General features: G+C 41.0%; 1 pseudogene; it reads right to left on the bottom strand.

Annotated features, from left to right (window-relative positions):
• Positions 1-17285, bottom strand: part of LOC130027130 (pre-B-cell leukemia transcription factor 2-like) — a 131198-nt pseudogene extending 113913 nt beyond the window's left edge.
• Between the last annotated feature and the right edge of the window lie 876 nt (positions 17286-18161).

Here is an 18161-nt window from a genome sequence, read left to right as displayed (position 1 = left end):
GTTCCTACTTTGGGGGCTATTGGTAGTGATATATTGAATATTTTTTTGGTAAGTGGTAGACAAGTGTTTTTCCCAATGCTTTCAGGTGGAAAAAAACTCTCACCATATTCTGAAAAGGCACATTCTTAGATTCATCCTTAGTTTTTAGTGGTTAAAAAAATCCCAACATTTCAGTTTCATGAAGTGGAGGTATTTGGGCTCAGCATTATTATATAGTATAAGAAGTAAAACATAACCAGGGTAAGGGAGTACGGGGGTGGGGGGTGGGGGAGTCCTTCTTCCAGCCTTGTCCTGTGGAAAGGTTCAGAAAATCGTTTTAAATCCTAGAGATGACTTTGTTCTGTTCCCTGCTGCCCCCTGTTGAACCTGACACTGCCTGTAGGGAGTGTTCTGTTAGGTCCCAGGCAAGGCTCCCTGCCAAGGTAGCAGGTGTAAGCCGGCCCAGGCATATTTGCGCTGGTCGTATGTTACGTATGTCATCTGAGGCTTTCTGCTCTGAATTGATGATGCTCAATGAAGGCAGATGTTCAGGTCTTTTCCAAAGAGCAAAAGAGTCTTCTATTGATAATGGTAAAGTCAAAATTAGTTTCAACTGTCAACTGTGGTTTATAATGAGCTTATAATGATCATGGTCTTCTATCCCAGTGATTCTATGGTCTTTCTAAAGGTTCATATTTCTTTGAGAAGCTGATAAGTTATTAACCTTTACTATTAACCTTTACCCTAGGGAAAATACATATGCACATTCAAGCAAATCGTGTATACTTTCAAAGTATTGTATACAATGAAACTTCAGGGGTATAAACACCCAAACTAACTCCTCCTTCTAATGTGCTATTCTAGTTTTCTTTAGTATTTCTTTTAGTGACTTCTTGAGCCTTAACATATGTACTTTGAAAGTTGTAAACAGAAGTATATTCAAAGAAGTTCTTATCATGCACAAAAAATCACTAATTAAGAACCAGTGGTTTTTCTATTTAATAATGCAATCTTAGTTATTTAAATTTTGCTCAATGACGTTTACTTGCTTTCAAATACAAATTCCTGAGTTCATTGAACATTGGGTCGAGTGGGTGTGAGGCTGCGAAGTGAAGAAAGAGGAAGAGTAAGAATTGAGGGGATTTCTAACTGTAACCTTTCATTCCATCTCCTGAATGGAATTCAGAGTTGCACACCAGTCAGTAGTCTGTGATTAGTGGAAATATAAAGACTTTCTGTCAGTATGTGTGGACTTTGTTTTATCATCTATTGCTCAGAAAGAGGGCTGAAGAGAACTAGGTGGCTTAGAAAAGCTAGAGAACCTGAAAATGTTGAAACTGGGAAAAATGTGAAATCCATGCATAAAACCTGGGTTCAGTCCTTTCCCTTTCCAAACCAAACAAAACCAAGCCAATTCCCCTTTCCCCTGCTACTCCCCTTCCTGCAACAGACACAAAGTTTTCTAGTGTGGCTGGTTGGAAGAAACATATCTTCAATACATGAAGACACTTGGAGATTAGAGATGTGAAAACAGTAAAGTGGCTATAGTCTGATTTTTCTTTCACTTTTGAGAGTGGTTTGGGCCTTTCCTGGAGATGGACAGGTGTTACTCCTGGCTCTGTACTCAGGAATTACTCCTAGCAGTACTTGAGGGACCAGATGGGATGCCTGGGAGGAACCTGTGTTGGCTTCATGCAAAACAAACAAACAAACAAACAAAACCAAAACCAAAAAATGCCCTACGCATTTGGTACGTATTATTGCTCCTGCCTCAGAGAAATTATGATTTTTCTGTTCCAGTCCAGTCTAGTATTATATATTGATTCTAAATCACTAAATGTGTGGGCTATAATCACAATTTGAAAAACAACCGTGCAGGCAAATACTGATTGTTTAACTGAATTCTTGGACTCTTTTGATGTGATGTCTCATTCCTACCTATGTTGGCTATTGAGGAGTTGAAGGAAATCTGAAAACTGTGGGTTCAACTCCCATTACTCCCAACCCTCAGACGGGTTCTGTAATGTTTTAAAAAATTAATATAGACAAAAGGCACAACTGCTGATACAGTTCTAGAGTTGAGATTGATTCGATAATAAAGGTTCAATATTAAAATTGATAAGTTTAAAAATCAATTTTAAAGTGTAAAATGTTCTATTTTACCATGGTGTTTTTTTTTCATTTTTTTTATAATTTTATTTATTGAATCACCATGAGAGCAGTTACAAAGCATTCGGGTCTAAGTCTCGGTCATACAATGAAACACCCATACCTTCACCAGTGCCCATTTTCCACCACCAAAAACCCCAGTATGCCCCCATCCCACACCCTCCCCCTACCTGTGGGGCAGATGATTTCCACATTACTCTCTCTCTACTTTGAACACATTCAATATTTTGACACCAGACCCACCATTATTATTTGAGATTTTACCCCAACACTAGGATCTACTGAAAAGGCAACAGTAGACAATTTGTGTTCTATTGCTGGTTATGAATAACATATGATGTTGTGTGGCTGCAGTAGGGCCATGTGATTTTGAAATTTTGAAATTTTAACACTTAAAACTGGAGGAATTTCTGCCAAAAGCCAGGTTTCAAGATTTGCTCCTGAGTCTCAGGGATCATGGCCGTTGAGCAGCTTGATCAGGAGCCAAAGAGGCCATTTGTGGGCGATGACTTGGGGTCTTGTTGGAGTGGGGAGGACAGGCTCGGCTCCCCCCCCCCCCCCCCCCCACACACACATCCCGTGAGGCCCAACAAGTTTCGTCACTGCGGGCCCAAGCCTGACTGTCCAATGGCCTCTGGAGGATGGCGACCATTGAGCCGCCAAGGGGGAGCAGGTGGAGGGACAGCACTCTTTCCCCCCTGGGGTGGCCCGGCAACAGTAACCTACTGTGGGGGCCGGACGCATTTCTGCCAAAAGCTGCTGAGTTTTGAGATTTGTTTCTGAGTCTCTGGGATCATGGCCGTTAAACAGCTTGATCAGGAGCCAGAGAGGCCATTCGTGGGCGATGACCTGGGGTCTCATTGGGGTGGAGAGGACAGGACCGGCTCCACCCCCATCCCTTGAGGCTCTGCGTGTCTCATCAATGGGGGCCCAAACCTGACTGTCCAGTGGCTTCTGAAGGATGGCAGCCACTGGGCCGCCAAGGGGAATAGGTCAAGGCACAAAACCTATTTCCACCTGGGTTGGCCCAGCACTGGTGACCTACTGCAGGGACCAGACGCATTTCTGCCAAAAGCTGTTAGGTTTCAAGATATGTTTCTGAGTCTCTGGGATCATGGCCATTAAGCAGTTCGATCAGGAACCAGAGAGGCCATGCCTCCAATTATATAGCTGAGCCGGAGGTGGTTTGTGGGTGTGTTTCCCACATACCTAATTTTTGGCCGTTTACTTTCTTGGTAATCTTTACCCCAAGTTTTTGGGGTCTGGCCAAAGGCACAGCAGCAATTTTGGGGTATCTGGAAGTCTGAAAGTGCCATCAGGCTGCTGATGCACTCACCTCACAGGTACAGATAGACCTGCTGGCAGCACCATACCCCCAATCATGGTGTTTTTAAGTCCCTGTCTAAGGATTTATTAAATTGTCTGTTACTAGCTGAGCCTTCTGTGTTATTGTTTTTGCTTGCTGAGTGTATTTGGCTCCTATGTTATGCTCCCATCTAATTTCATGTGCTCCTACTCGAACTTCAGTATTGTGGGAATTTGGAAGTGTCCTACGGCTGTGCATGTGGCCGCTCAGACCAGAGACTAGGATCTATAGTCTGGGTCAATGAGTTGACATGGTGGTGTCTTTGGGGGTGGGCATATCTGCTGGGAAATACTGTGGGTGCAGGTGGTGGTTGGGGAAAGCTGCCTGCCCTCTCTCCAGGAGAATCCCAGAGTTCTCAGCCTGGGCACTGGGGTATCTGAAATTTTTTGCAGTTTGATGTCTCAGCATAAAGTAGCACTGCACTGTAGCACTGTCCTCCTGTTGTTCATCGATTCGCTCAAGCGGGCACCAGTAATGTCTCCATCGTGAGACTTGTTGTTACTGTTTTTGGCATATTGAATTCGCCATGGGGAGTTTGCCAGGCTCTGCCGAGCAGGCAGGATACTCTCGGTAGCTGAAGGGCTCTCCAAGAGGGATGGAGAGCCTGGGTTGGCTGCATGCAAGGCAAATGCCCTACCCGCTGTGCTATTGCTTCAGCCCAGATCAAATATATTAGTAAATAAAATGACTGGGAATATTGACGTTAAGGCAAATTAATTATGTTCAGAATCTATGAAATTTTATCTTCCATGTCTTGTTTATTCTTAATTTCTGGGATATGACTTCCATTTTTATACTGTTTGCTGGTAAATGAAAGGAGGATAAAATCATACTCTTTTTGGGCAACATGACATAAAAAATATTGCAATGGGGAAGATTATTCATGACTTCTACTTGGATCTCTTCGATAGCCATGCCCACAGGCCCATATACCAAATTCTGCAGGATGGATATGTCATTTCCAAAGTTCTCCCTTCCGAAATCCGACATGCTGTTTTGTCGGTAAAGAAGCGAATAGCACCCGGCCCAGACAAGGTCAGACCCGAACACCTGAAGAACCTTCTGTCAGTAGTTTATCAGTACACTGGCTTGACTCTTCACACGCTACCTGTCTGAATGCAAAGTTCTGTCCCAATGGAAAACCAGCAGGACTATTCTACTGTACAAGAAGGGAGACATCCATGACATTGACAACTCTTGCCCGATCTGCCTGTTGTCTCTCATCTACAAGCTGTTCACTCTAGTTATCCAGAATAGGATTGGTAGAATACTAGATGAAGGACAACCATACAAGCAAGCCATGTTCTGAGAACGATTCAGCATCATCGACCATATCCACACAATAACCAAGTTCATTGGGGTTTCTTGGGAGTTCAAGATGCCACTCTGTCTAACGTTCATTGATTTAAAGAAGGCCTTTGATTCTGTTGAGGCAGAAGCGGTCATCAAAGCCCTAGCCAAACAGGCATTCAAACTCAATCCATCAGGATCCTCTGTGAGCTGTACTATGGATTCATTACCAGGATCTTACCATTCTACAAGGAAGTGAACATCCATGTCAAGAAGAGGTGTTCAGCAGGGTGATACCATTTTGCTGAAACTCTTCAGTGCCCAACATGGCCGACCCGAGTTCAATTCCTCCGCCCCTCTCGGAGAGCCCGGCAAGCTACTGAGAGTATTCGATATGCCAGACACAGTAACAACAAAGTCTCCAATGGAGATGTTACTGGGCCCGCTCGAGCAAATCGATGATCAACGGGAGGGCCTTTACTTACTTACTTTTACTTCAGTGCCACCCTTGAGAACGTCATGCGACGACTGGAATGGGAAGGACTGGGAGTGAAGATAGCCGGTCAGCAACTACACCATCTCCGCTTTGCTTATATTTTTTGTTTTAATAACACCAAACATTAGCCAAGCGGCACAAATGCTGGTCAACTTCGAGGTGAGTGTGGAATGGTCAGACTACAGCTGAATCTTACGAAAACAATGTTTATGAGAAAATGGTCTCATTTCTGATGTTCCATTCACTCTCAACAGAATGAACATCTCCAAATGCAACAGTTATGTGTATGTAGGTCAAGAAGTCAACATGATGAATGACCTGGCACCTGAGTTGCGCAGGAGGAAGAGAGTAGCTTGGAATGCCTTCAAGAGCATTGAAGAAATATCTAAGAGGACGAAGAACCTCTGGCTCCAAGCACATCTCTTCAATCCCACTGTTTTTCCTGCCTTAACATACACCTCAGAGACCTGGGCCCTACGAAAACAGGATGAGAACGCTATTCAGGTATTCCTCGTACCTGAACTTCTCACTAGGTTCTGGAAGTTGGCAGCTGCCATGGCTTTCAGGGGGTAGGGGGAGGGACAATGCCTGGCCCCATCTGAGGCACGCCGGTGAAGTTGGCCTGGCTTAAAGTCTGGAGGCATCTCTGCAGCAAGCTGCCTGGTTCTGAGATTCTTTTGTATGTCTCTGGATCATGGCCCTTCTTTCCATCTTTTCCAGAGAAATAAACTATGGGCATATGCCCTGCAGGGTGCACCTGCTACCCTAACTGCAGCTTTGGACCTCTTTTGAGATTTATGGGTCTCTGAAATAGGGCCAATAAATGAGCTTGTATGGCTGAGCCTGAGGTGGTTTGTGGATGTGGCTCCCACACACCCAACTTTTGACCATTTAATTTCTTGATAAACATGGCCCCATATTGTTGGGGTTCGGCAAAAGGCACAGCAGCAATTTTGGGATATCAGGAAGTCTGAAGGCACCATCAGGCTGCTGATGCACTCGCCCCACAGGTACAGGTTGACCTGATGGCAGCATTATATCCCCCAATTTTAGTTCATTTTATGGATGAGAAATTTCAATCCAAGATCAAGTGACTTGTTTTAGTCAGGCCTATAGTTATGGAGCACTGCTTTATTTTTTTACTCCATCATTTTTTGTTTCATTTTAGTGATTGTATATATATATTTGGTAAAATTTCAGGTGATTTAGAAGAATTTTTAAAGAGAATGAAGTCTCGCACCCACCTTTATATCCCACACATCTGCTTCTGTTTTCAGACTTTCATAATTTTTTTTTTGTTTTTTTGGGTCACACCTGGCAATGCACAGGGATTACTCCTGCCTCTGCACTCAGGAATTACTCCTGGCAGTGCTCAGGGGACCATATGGGATGTTGGGAATCGAACCCAGGTTGGCCGCATGCAAGGCAAACAACCTACCTGCTGTGCTATTGTTCCAGCCCCAACTTTCATAATTATTTTGTAACTCAAAATATCATATTTTCTTCTCTACTCTTTCATTTAAAACTTTTAGACAATGATGATACTGGTGAATGAGATCTTAGGTCACTTGTACTCCACACAACATCCTTCCTTCCCACTACACATTCGTGTTTTCTGGTTAAATAGTTTTATTTGTAGGGTTGATAGCTATGTTATTCTAAAGTAAAAGATGTAACCTATAGATTTTTTATCTTTTACGTTTTATATTTTATGTCTTATTTCTATACCCTTATCAAGCCCTGATATTATCACTCCTATTCCATTGCCTTTTTTCTATTGTGTCACAATACATACACTGAGAAATTTTAGTTGACAGTAAGATGAATTAAAGTCTGATGTGACTTCTTTCCCAAAACACACTCCATCTCCACTCACAAAATGCACCATTGCTGGGCTGTCTCTAGAAACAGAAAGAGAATATTCTACATGTTTTTAATTTTCTATTAACTTAGCCTTGTACCTTTTGTTCATCAATGAAGGATTGAACTGGAAAATAAGTAAATGAAAATTTGCACATTCCAGATCTAGGCTCAAAATAAGAATTTTCTAGTAAACAATGTTCCAAAGATGAATGGAGTTACTGTGTTTGGGAGAGAGTCATGGACAGGGCAGGGCTTGGGAACCTTGGGCAAGGGTGGTGTTTAGGTGTAATGTGGGAATCATATATATATGTGTGTCTACGTGTGTGAAACTATCATTAACAGTATTATAAATCACAGTAACTCAATCAATAAAAATAAAACAATAAAATAAATACCGTGTATTTCATTTGAAAAAAATTATAGTTGTTTTACATTTGAAAAAAATTATATTTTTTTAACTTTTGGAAAAAGTATAGAACTTGATGTAGTTCAGTGGTAGAATGTCTCTGCTTTTGCAGGAATAAGGCTGTGAGTTCAAGTCCATATGCTAAGTATGACCCAAAGGCATTGTTGTAGCATAATTCCTTTGTACCCCAATACAAACGTAGGCAGTCTTGAATACTCTGTAACCTAAGTGTAGGAGCACTTCAACTTAGGGTACAAGTACCAGAATCAAGTGTGTGGCCCTAATCATTGAAGCAAAGAAAGGAAAGGGGCAAACAGCTTCACTTTTCTTTATCTGTAGTGATGATGGAACTGATTCCCTCAAATAGGGTAGTAAAATGTTAAAATCCTTGAAGTATAGTTTTTGAACCATTGGCATTATGGCTTGTTAGAAACACTGACTCTCAGACCCCTTTTCTAACTATTTGAATTAGGATCTGCACTTTATTATTTTTTTACTGTATCATTTTTTTTAAAATTTTTATTAATGAGACATCATGAGGTGCAGTAGTAGACTTACATATTTTTGTGCTTGGATTTCAATTATACAATGATCAAACACCCATCTCTCCACCAGTGCCCATTTCCCACCACCACGGATCCCAGTATCCCTCCCACCCCCCTTCCCCCCATCCCACCCTGCCTCTGTGGCAGGGCATTCCCTTTTGTTCTCTCTCTCCTATTGGGTGTTGTGGTTTGCAGAAGAGGCAATGGGTATCAATCATGTTTGGTCTATAGTCTACTTTCAGCATGCTTCTCCCATCCTGGAAGGATCTTCCCAACACCCTTTATTTGGTGTTCCCTTCTCTATCTGAGCTGCCTTTTTCCCTAGCATGTGTGGCTGGCCTCCAAGCCATGGTGTAAAATTCCTGGTACTAATCTCGGCCATTCTTGAGTGTTGGTCTCTTATTTTGTTACTTTATGTTCCCCAGATGAATGCAATCTTTCTATGTCTATCCCTTTCTTTCTGAGTCATTTTGCTTAACATGATGCTTTCCACGTAGTACCACTTGTATGTAAATTTCATGACTTTGTCTTTTCTAACAGCTACATAGTACTCCATTGTGTAAATGTACCAAAGTTTCTTTAACTAGTCATCTGTTCTCGGGCACTCAGGTTTTTTCCAGACTCTGGCTATTGTAAAGAGTGCTGCAATGAACAAACAATTGCAAGGATCTCCACTTTAAACAACATTTCTAGGTGATTTGTAGCTGTGTTAAATTTCTAAAGAGTTAGATAAAAAGGAATAATGCTCATAAAAGAGCTGGTCATAGTACCTGTTTTTGCATATTATTACTATTAATCTCTTGCTCTCACAGTACACTAGCAGATGGATGTTGGTGGTTTGTCCTATTCATCTTTGTGTTCCCAGCACCCAAAGTGGCTCCTGGCAGATGGTAGCCACTCAAATTTATATATTGATTAAAAGTCTTTGGATGAATAGAGAGCCAGATTAGGGAAAGAAGACAATGTTTTCTTTTTGAATACGGGTAGAAATATGTAGGGTTTTTTGTTTTTTGTTTGTTTGTTTGTTTTTAAAAGTACTGTTTCTGACTGATAGCCACTTCTCTCTCACAAATAAAAACCTTTCCATTGAGGACAACCCCCCCCCCCCCTTTTTTAATTAAGAAACGTTTAGTGCATGCTTTTTTTTTAAAGTCTATATCCTCACCCTCTGCCACTGTGTGTTTTTGTGTATTCTACCACAAATCTCTTGCAATACACTAATTTCAACCTTATCTTGGCTTGAAAAGATAAGGAGAGAACCCAAACATATGGGGTTTGTTGGCACACTGGGACTGAATTATGAATACTGTCACAGACACAGAAACCGAAAGATTCAGACAAGGAAATAAGCTTTAGTGATAGGTTCCAGAATTCAGACAACTTTTTCTCCTGTTTGCTCTTAAGGAGCACCTCCAACTCCACCCCCATAGTCTTTCTGCTGCAGATAGTCTTCAAGTTTAGGGAAATATTTCCTCAAAGTCTCATTCTTTATTTGTCAGCATGGATGCTCCAACACACTTGCTTCTTTTATAGTTGTTCTTGAAGATAATCCTCTCCAGGAATAGGTACGCCATCTGTTGGCAAGCAAACCACTGACTCCTCAGGCACAAGGCTTGCTTGCAGGGGGAAGGAGCAGTCTACCTTGTTCCTAGCCCTGCTCTGTTTCAAGTCTTCAAGTCTGCATAACTAAAACACACACACACACACACACACACACACACGCATGCACGCACGCATGCACGCACACCACACCACACCACACTACACCACACCACACCCACAAACATACTATCTTTAACTGATCTGTTTAATATGATTTTCCCCAACCCCCAAAGTAGATAGCTATATAAAATTTTCATTTTTCTTTGAATATTTTTGGTCCTTCTCTTTTTTTTTCTATTTATTTTTTAAATAATATTTTATTAATGAATCACTGTGAGGTACAGTTACAGACTTACAAACTTTTGTGCTTGTGTTTCAGTAGTACAATGATCGGGTACCCATCCCTCCATCAGTGCCCATTCTCCACCACCAATGATCCCAGTATTCCTCCCCCCACCTTTCCCCCCATTCCCATCCCACCTTGTCTCTGTGGCAGGACATTCCTTTTTGTTCTCTCTCTCCTTTTGGGTGCTGTGGTTTGCAATAGAGGTATTAAGTGGCCATCATGTTTGGTCTATAGCCTACTTTCAGCACACATCTCCCATCCCGAGCGAGCCCTCTTAGGACCCTTTACTTGGTGGTCCCTTCTCTATCTGAGCTGCCTTTTCCCCCAGCATGTGAGGCCGGCTTCAAAGCTGTGGCTCAATCCTCCTTGTACTTATCTCTACTATTCTTGGGTGTTAGTCTTTTGAGTCCTTTTCAGAGGGTATTTTAAATCTCAGTTGGAGATTAGGCAGAGGCTAGGTCAACTTTGGGGAAAAGATGAAGACAGATGGCTACATGCATCTGGTAAGGGCCATAATAATTTAGGGCACTGATTATTCAGCATGGCAGCCTTCCCTCTGAGTCAGCAAGATTATCTTTGTAGTTCCAGAGCATCTTTCATCTAGGAGGTTAAAAGCTCTCCAAAAGGAGGTTAATTAATGCTAAGAGGCAAGTATTATGAATGTTAACACACTGTAGTCAGAGACAGCCAGAGGACAGTGTTGCTACCCAGGTGTGCACTGTGACCTTCTACGGAAGTCTTACAGCTTTGCTTCTCATCTGGCTCTGGCTTGGGAAAGAGTTGTGGATTTTGGAATCAGCTTTGGTTTGTTATTGAAATCGAGCCCAGAATGTCCCATTGAACCTCTAACTCAACAAGTGTCCCTAGGATGCCGTTTTCTTCTCTGGATTCAATGTTTTCATTACTTGAATCTTTATTAATTTAATTTTGTTTTTTGGGCTATACCCAATGTGCTTAGGACTTGCTCCTGACTGTGCACTCAAGAACCACTCTTGGTGAGCATGGGACACCACACGGGATGCTGGGAATCAAACCACAGTTTGATTGCATAGAAGGTAGACCCCTCACCTGCTGTGATATCTCTCCTGTCCAAGTCACTTGCATCTTTAACATCTAGGACAGTTCCTGGTGCATGAGATGTGCTCGTGACATATGCTCATGAAATGTTAGAAATGTTAGATGAAATAGAGGAAATATAAGGTTTATTTACCTCCTCCAGCTCCTTCAACCTCACAAAGAAGCAAATGAATTTGTGTGTTAATTTACAATAATGCGTGGTAGATAAAGCAGCAAACATAAGAAGACAAACTCCTCTGCCCTATCAGAGTTCCCATAAGAGGACAGATTACGAGGCATATAAATATGTAAAATATGTAGTATTTTAATGATGATGAGCGCTATGGGAAAAATGAAGTAGGGAAAGATATATGGACTACTGGGTGCTGCCTTCTTGGTAAAAGGAAGGTCAAGGAAGACTACTGAGAAAATAACTTTTGATTGAGCACCTGGGGGAGGTCAGGGAGTTAAGGGAATAAGTTATGTGGTTACTGGAAAGGGGAGATAAGCATGCTTGGAAGCAAGAACAGTAGGCACAAAGGCCCTGAGGTCTCCTGTTTTGTTCAGGAAGTGTGAAGGAGAAGGTCAGTGTGGCTGAAATGGGTCGAGAAGGAGAGAGGAGATGAGGTCAGAGAAGAAAAGGGATTGACAGATTGTGTAGGGAAATGCAGGCAAAGTTACTCCCTCACTTTTACTTGAGATAGGAAGTCACTGGAGGGTACTGAATGAAGTGACCTGCTCTAACATCTTTAAAGCTGAATCACTCTGTTTGGACAGACTGGCAAGAGGGAATTAGGGTATAAGCAAAGAAAATAGTAGAGAGGATTTTGAAAGAGACGATGGTGGCTCCAACAGAAGGGATCCTGGATTTATCTTGAAGGCAAAGTCAACAGGATATGATGAGAAAATTAAAAGTGAGATTTGTGTGTGTGTGTGTGTCTGTGTGTGTGTGTGTGAAAGAGAGAGAGGGAGAAAAGGAGAGAGATGGAGAGAGCAAAGAGGGTAGGGAAGAAAAACAAGAGGAAAAAGTGTGAGAAGGGAGAGATGGGGAGGGAGAGAGGGAGTAGAAGATTAGAAGGGAAAGAGAGATGGGTTACAGATGCTTCCTACATTTATGATCTCATCAGATGCGAAGGCAGAATTGTCATCAACTTAAATGAGAAGGACAGCAGAAGAAAAAGGAGGCTTTTAATGATAGGTTGAAAACTTCTGTCTTGAACAAGTTAAATGAGTGATGACTTTTAGGCCCTTGAGTAAAGAATCTGAGTGAGCTGTTGGGAGCACAAATTTGGACTTCATGATAGGAAGCAAGCCTAGGGAATTGAATCTGATAAACCATATAGTATGTATTTGAAGCTATAAGACTAAATGAAGAAGTCCAGAAGCTTAAAGAACTGAATCCTGGAGTATGTGGTTTCTAAGCCATACTATATCATTTTTTTTTTGGCTTTTTGGGTCACACCTGGCAATGCTCAGGGGTTACTCCTGGCTTTGCACTCAGGAATTACTCCTGGCGGTGCTCAGGGGACCATATGGGATGCTGGGAATTGAACCCAGGTTGGCCGCGTGCAAGGCAAACGCCCTACCCGCTGTGCTATCACTCCAGTCCAGCATACTATGTCATTCTTGCCTCAAGATAAATCTCTTGGAACTCAAGCCCTTCACAATTTGGCTTCAACCAAATTCAGCTCCTAATGATTTCTGTTGTTCACCTTTTTTATATACCAGATCTTTTACTCCCAGGGGTAAGAGTTTGCTCATGCTTCTATAGTATCAGTTTTTGTTTAACTGGCCAAAAAAAAAAAAAAAATCCAAACACTGGCCTTTTTTCAACACAGTGAACTTCCGATTTTGTTCCAAGAGGCAGTTTAAGTGTCACCTCATGGTAAATCCTCCGTTTCCCCTCTCTGACTAAGCAAGTTCCTTTTTCTTTATTCCCCTACCACCTTATTTATGATATACTTTAGCATTTATTCTCATACTATCATGCTGTAACTTGTCCAAAAATAATCACTAAACTTCTAAAAGACTGTCCACAAAGGTTAGTATTTATCAAATGTTTACTATATTCAGTCTAGACAATACTTTGCTTTCTTTAAATAGCCCCATGAAGTAGTTACAATGATCTTACAGATACAAAACAGAGGCCAAGCCACCTGACTATAATCAAACATTCAAGACTCAACCTAAGTACACTTGATTTCAAAGTCCTGTGTCCAAACACTGCCCCAGAGGCATATATTAAAATTTCTCTGATGTTTCTGTACTGTTGTTCAAGTGAAAAAACAAATGTATGAGAGCCAGCCCTCTAGACTTGCATTGAGCAACAGAACTTTCTGTGATGGTTATGTTCTATAAATCTGTCACTGTCCTCCCATTATTCATCGATTTGCTCGAGCAGGCCCAGTAATGTCTCCATTTCGAGACTTGTTACTGTGTTTGGCATATTGAATACGTCATAAATAGCTTGCCAGGCTTTGCCGTGAAGGCGAGATACTCTCGGTAGCTTGCCGGGCTCTCTGAGAGGGGCAGAGGAATCGAACCCGGCTCGACAGGGCTGGCTGCTTGCAAGGCAAACACCCTACTGCTGTGCTATTGCCCCAGCCCTATAAATCTACTAAGTCCAATAAGGTTGCCAGGAGCCATGAATTATTTTCGAACCCAAGAAGTCTAGCTGATATCCATTAAGAAAATTATTGTTATTTAATTCTCATTAATTTATATTTAATTGGCTACTTGTTACTGGTGGTTGTGGTTACTATAAAAGGGGGTGCAGCTCTACAAGACAAAGCTGCACCAGAAAACCAAAGTGGGTACTACCGATCGATTCTAAAAAAGTTATGGAAATTTTTTTATATTTCCTCGTTTTATTTGTAAGAATAAACATAACCCCCAAATTTATACCTGGTAATATGTAATAATTCTCTTAAGATGCATTATTAATTTATGAACCTTTTAGGAAAAATATCGCTGGAGTGATAGCACAGCGGTAGGGCATTTGCCTTGCGCACAGCCAGCCCGACCGAGCCAGGTTCGATTCCTCTGCCCCTCTCGGACAGCCTGGCAAGCTACCGAGAGTATTCAATATGCCAAACACAGTAACAAGAAGTCTCATAATGGAGACGTTACTGGGCCTGCTCGAGCAAATCGATGAACAACGGGAGGACAGACTTAAGAAAAATGCTGTCAGTTTACAGGGTCATTGAATCAGGTAGCAGAAGTCAATTTTAAGAGAGAGGGTGAGTGGAAATTAGATTCTTTTGAGAGGAGACTCCCCAGTACCCATGGTGTCTGGGTGCTGCTCCTGGAAATGCTGTCTGAGTGGATTATATGATTCAGAGCTTTTTGTCTGGATGTGTGGTGCTGTCTGCTTCTACCTAGCACTGCTGGGGGCCACCACGCCTATCCCAGTGCTGTTCAGGGGACCATATCATGCTGGGGATGGAATTCAGTTCTCTTGCCCGTGCAATCACTGACAACTGAGCTATCTCCCCAGTTCCGGAAACTAGATTCTTAATGGTGATAATAAAGTAATATATACAGTTGTTGAAATATAATGTTGTATAACTGAATGGTATATACTGCACTGTAGCACCGTCCTCCCATTTTTCATCGGTTTGCTCGGGTGGGCTCAGTAACGTCTCCATTGTGAGACTTGTTGTTACTGTGTTTGGCATATCGAAAGTATCTTGCCAGGCTTTATCTTGCGGGCGAGATACTCTCGGTAGCTTGCCGGGAATGGTATATAACATTATAAAATAATGTTATTTTATTTAAAAATACTAAAAACAAAACATGTTGTTAGTTTTGATTGTCATATACCAATTTCAAAGATGTTTACATGTTGGGAAATATTATTATTATAATTGAAAATATCATGTCAGTTATTTGGGTGATTTCCAAAAAAATTTCTGGATGGTTTTAAATGTCATTTTCTCCCCTATTAACCTCTGATACAATTTAGGTCATTATTATCTTAGAGAGTTAAGGTAGGGCAGTATCACTTCCAGCTTTACTTAATTTTAAGGTCAAAATATCTGGCAATGGGAATTTTTCACAAAATGATCAGGAAGTAATACGTATAAATATTAAGGGTCAGGTTTGCTGTATTGCAACTTTATTGTTTTGTCATTTATTTTGCCTTCAACACTTTTTATTTATTTTAACTTTCTTTCATCAGTATAGACCACATCTTAAGTCCAAGGGCTAGGTGGTGTGGCTAATATAAAATGCAAATGAACTCAGAACCAAGTGATTATATGTCATTTTCTTTATGGAATCTTAATAGCAATATATTTAAAGTTTATTAAGCTATAAACATAAACAATATTTTAGCTCATGGCAGTTGGAACATATATTATAAGTTTATCTAACCTTATTCTCTAAATTTTATTGAGGCCCTCTCATTCTGTCTTTAACTTTGGAAGCATCTAAAATTAAGGCAAAACTCTGACTTCTAGCTTGAGAATCATCTCCAACTGAGAGTAATTTAAATTCAAATGACATGTCTTGTAATATATAGACTATTAAGGCATAATCCACCCTATTTAATGCTTTAAACCATTATGCTCAAGATGCAAGGAAAACTCTCTGTTCTTTACCCAGTTGCAAGAAATTAATAAGCAATTTAAAATAAAATAATTTTGATACTGAAATTTACTCCACATTCTCAATTGCCTCAAACTCTATCAAAATTGTTAAAATGTGTGTGAGGTTTAAAATAATAACATCTTTTGAATTAAAGATGAATCATGACTTATCATTTTGGAAGCATTTTAAAAATCTGGGTCAAAAGGGAGAGAGAGAAAGAGAGAGAGGTAGAGAGAGAGAAAGGGAGAGGGAAAGGGAGAGAGAGGGAGAGAGAGAGAAAGAGAGGTAGAGAGAGAAGTAAAGTGCTGTCATAGAGGTAGACTTGGGGTGGGTGATGGGAGGGAACCTGGGGACTCTGATGCTGGAAAATGTGGAGAAATGGGTGTTGGAATACTGTATGACTGAAACCTAATCATGAACAGCTTTGCAAGGGTCTATCTCACAGTGATTCAATAAAAAATTTTAAAAATCCAGGTCAACAGAAGTATGCTTTCGTCTATTAGACACTTAAGTGTTGAAATCACATTATATTTGGGTGCGATTATTTAAATACAAGATTATGATGCAAGTGATAGAAAGGTGTCAACAATAAGGTAAAATTAGAAACACATTGAATATGAATCATGGAGCTTTTGAAAACATAATTCAAAGAAAGAAAACAAAATAAACCAAAACAACAACACGGAGAGTTTGGAATCCTTTTATTGCAGAGGTAGGAAGCCAGTAATTCAACCATCACTGTGATGGGGAAAAAAGGAGTGGGGAAAAAAAAGCTCAGAAGCCTATAATACCTCCCCACATACACCCACATTTATTTACACAAAAAAGTTAAGTGCTGTTAATAGTATCAGCTGTCATCATTACACTGCACCTCACCAGGAGCCTTAAAATCCTCAGTGGTGTTGATTTTTGTAAATGGCATTTGCATCCACGGGCAGCCAATTTTATTCCCTCAGAATAGATGCCTGCCATATGCTAAGTAACCCCCTGCTTTATTCCATAATTAACAGAACCACAGTAAATATCACTTTTGAGTACCTCAGGAAGAAAGACAATTTTGAAGCAATTTTTCCCCCCTGCACCTTACCACGTTCTTTCAGGGTATTGGTGCTGCATTATATCTTGTGCTTTCTTTCTAACATTGTAAGTGCTAATTACACCCCTTGGGTACACCTTGGCTGCTGTGTTAAACACATCTAGAGTTGTTTTCTTATTACTAAGAAAAAATTTGACATGAAAGGCTACATGTGGAGGCTCTAAGGGACGTTGAAGCAAAACTCTATAAATTATAGGGATAAGCAATTCAAGGATACTGAAAGATGGAAAGAGATGCAGTAAAAACCCTTATTGTGTGGGTTTGTTTAAATGAGGAAATGAAATCAATATGATGTAAAGAAAAATTCCCCTGAAATATGTGTTTTGAGAGACAGAGAGAGCGAGGGTGTGTGCGAGACAGTGAGAGAGAGGGAGAGAGAGAGAGAGAGAGAGAGAGAGAGAGAGAGAGAGAGAGAGAGAGAGAGAGAGAGAGAGAGAGAGAGAGAAACTATATCATGTGCTCTTACCGGAAGTAGCCCCATGCTTTCCAAATTCACACAATGCACTTTCCACTACTACTACTTCTGAAGTGAGTGAAAGTTTCGGTCCACTTTATAGGTGCATAGAGAGAAATCATTTATTGTTTTTTCTATAAGCCAACTAAAGTAAAATCTCATTCACTAATCAGGCCTTTTCCCTGAAGGTTACTCAACACTGTCAGCTTCCTCTAGGGCCTCCAAGCTGGATCCTTCTTCTCTTTGAGCTGAGTAGCGAGTAGCGGGTCCGTGCAGATCATTGCTGAGCTCCCAGAGCATATCTGCGCTGCTCTTGGTTATTTGTAAAGACTCTCCAACCGTTTTAGGTGTTCCTGCTTTAGTCACCAGTGTTGAAATCTCTTTAGCTGTCCTGTCAGGTTGGCAAAGAAAATTTCTAGGTTCCATCAGGAATGGTGGACTCTCAGAATCTGTCTGGATCTTACGTCATTGTCTTGTACCTCAAATCACCCTTCAATGACAATGGTGGGGCTTAAGAAAGTGGAAGAGTTGGAGCAGCAGAAAAGGAAGGAAATCCAGAACTCAGAGCTCAGGATCTTTCTTAGGAATTCGTTGTTCTGATGGAGATACTGTTCTCTGCCTTACTGTTAGATAGGTGGGCAGTGCTTCAAATCCCTTGTCGTATACCCTAAGTTTACTTAGGGCATAGCTTTTTACAGTTCAAAATAAATAAATAAATAAAGCATCTGACACTCAAAGCATTAGATTTGGGCCAAATCTTATTCCTGTGAGAATAAATGCTGCTCACTCAGTGTGAGAAATAGTGCCAGAGGTACAAGGAAATGAGGTGGGTTGGTAGCAGTAAAAGTTCAATAAATAGAAAAAGTAAACATTGTTCAATCTCATTTTAATTTTATTTATTTA

Source organism: Sorex fumeus, unplaced genomic scaffold, assembly GCF_029834395.1.
Source record: "Sorex fumeus unplaced genomic scaffold, SorFum_2.1 ptg000036l, whole genome shotgun sequence".
Lineage (NCBI taxonomy): Eukaryota > Metazoa > Chordata > Mammalia > Eulipotyphla > Soricidae > Sorex > Sorex fumeus.
Note: the sequence above shows the minus strand (reverse complement) of the source record. Positions and strands in the feature narration are given on the sequence as shown.